The following is a 2403-nucleotide window of genomic DNA, read 5'->3' as shown; positions in this document are numbered from 1 at the left end:
ATTTATTTATTTAGTTTATTCAAAAAAAAAAAAGAATGAATCTAGATAGATAAAAACCTTAATATATCTATGGATGTTGAATATTGGTTAGATAAAAACCTTAATATATCTATGGATGTTGAATATTGGTTGACATGGGTATATAAGTCATGTTATACTATTGAATAACAAGCCCTCGATTATCTATTTATAGAAAATTCATGTGCTTGGGAGTCCATGATGATTAATAATTTAATAAACCAGGATTTTACCATGACTGCAATTTTAGAGAGATGCGAAAGCGAAAGCCTATGGGGAATAACCAGCACTGAAAATCGTCTTTACATTAGATGGTTTAGTGTTTTGATGATCCCTACTTTATTGAAGGTATTCGTGAACCTGTTCCTGGATCTCTACTTTATGAAAACAATATTCTTTCTAGTGCCATTATTCCTACTTCTGCAACAATAGGTTTGCATTTTTACCCGATATAGGAAGCAGCTTCCGTTGATGAATGGTTATACAATGGTGGTCCTTATGAGCTAATTGTTCTACACTTTTTACTTGGTCTAGCTTGTTATATGGGTTGTGAGTGGGAACTTAGATTTCGTCTGGGTATGTGCCCTTGGATTGTTGTTGCATATTCAGCTCATGTTACAGCTGCTCATGCTATTTTCTTGATCTATCCAATTGGTCAAGGAAACTTTTCTGACGGTAGGCCTCTAGGAATCTCTGGTACTTTCAACTTCATGGTTGTATTCCAAGCTGAGCACAACATCCTTATGCACCCATTTCACATGTTAAGCGTAGCTGGTGTACTCAGTGGCTCCCTATTCAGTGCTATGCATGGTTCCTTGGTAACTTCTAGTTTAATCAGGCAAACCACAGAAAAAGAATATGCTAATGAAGGTTACAGATTCAGTCAAGAGGAAGAAACCTACAATATCGTAGCTGCTCATGGTTATTTTGGATTATTGATCTTCCAATATGCTAGTTTCAACAACTCTTGCTCTTTACACTTCTTCCTAGCTACTTGGCCTGTAGTAGGTGTTTGGTTCACTGCTTTAGGTATTAGCACTATGGCTTTTAACTTAAATGGTTCCAATTTCAGCCAATTTGTAGTTGATAATCAAGGTGGTGTAATTAATATCTGGGCTGATATTATCAACCATGCTAACTTGGGTATGGAAGAATGCTCATAACTTCTCCCTAGATCTAACTGCGGTTGAAGTTCCATCTACAAATAGATAAGACTTTGGTATTAGTGTATACTGAGTTATTGAACATAAAAGAGCAATAATCAATTTCTTGTTCTAGCAAGAAGTTTGGTATTGCTCCTTTAGGAGTTTTTTTACTTAAATTTTTTTCTTTACCGTAATGCCCAGTTTGTCTTGATTTTTGACTTCTAAACAAGAAGGAAAATGGAACTATTGGATTTTTTTTTTTACTTGCCCCCGGATACATGTCCTTTGGAACCTTTGCGGGGCTACCACCAACAGAAGCAAGCTAGCCCCTTATGGAGGGTAGACTAGTGTCTTGATCAGGTGTAATGCCCCTCTTTCATCAAAAGGCGTGGTTTCTCACCACCTAATGATGATCAAATCACTTGCATTGCATTACCATAACGAATCACAAGAGTTGTGATTCAGAATGAACCTTTCTTGTGTTGGGGTGAGAAGGCTATGACCAAGAGCAAGCTAGCTTGAAGTGTTAGCAACAAGCAAGCTTTTGGTGATGCTCTTGGGAATGGTTGTGTGTGAGTTGTGTTTTTAGATTTTGGTTATCGTGTTTTCTGGTTTTTAGGGTTCCTAGAGTGTTCTAAGGTATTGAAGAAGAGATGAGAAGAAGGGGACCACGTTGGTTTTTGAAAATGAGGCTTAGATGTATAGCCATCTCATTCATTTAACAATATAAGCTTGAAATTACAACTAGTTCACACATGCCAAGCATGTGAGCTTACAAAGCGAGTAAAGTATTTGAAATTTAAAAAGTAAAATGGTCAACACCTAAATTTTCATACAGAAATGAGGTAAAAACCAGCTGCAACATGTCTATTCCAAATATAGTAAAAAGTGGCACATGGTTTGAACTAAGTTCCTCTTGTTTAACTAGTTTGGGTAAACAACCAAACTAGCTTCACCTACTTAGTTCGCCTTTGTATCGGCTTATGAAACTTGGTTTGAAGCATCCTTGTTCATCAATAAATATTTTTCCAAGAGCTAGGAAAGTTCTGGAACCGGATCATGGGCCAAACAGCTCCAAAACTAACCCATACTCTGCATACTGGACCCATCAGATACAGCAATCTGTTTGGAATAGAAAATGGACTTTCCCATGTCATTTGGATCTGAAATTTGAATCATAGTCTTATATATATGTCTGTCGACATTCCTCAAATTTTCAGCCCAAAAATGCATTTGCAAC

At 36.8% G+C, this 2403-nt stretch overlaps 1 pseudogene; it reads left to right on the top strand.

Moving 5' to 3' along the window:
- Positions 1-252: 252 nt before the first annotated feature.
- LOC125421062 (photosystem II protein D1-like) lies at positions 253-1230 on the top strand (annotated as a pseudogene).
- The last annotated feature ends 1173 nt before the right edge of the window (positions 1231-2403 follow it).

This window comes from Ziziphus jujuba, chromosome 10 (assembly GCF_031755915.1).
Source record: "Ziziphus jujuba cultivar Dongzao chromosome 10, ASM3175591v1".
NCBI lineage: Eukaryota > Viridiplantae > Streptophyta > Magnoliopsida > Rosales > Rhamnaceae > Ziziphus > Ziziphus jujuba.
This window is presented reverse-complemented; position numbering and strand designations above follow the sequence as displayed.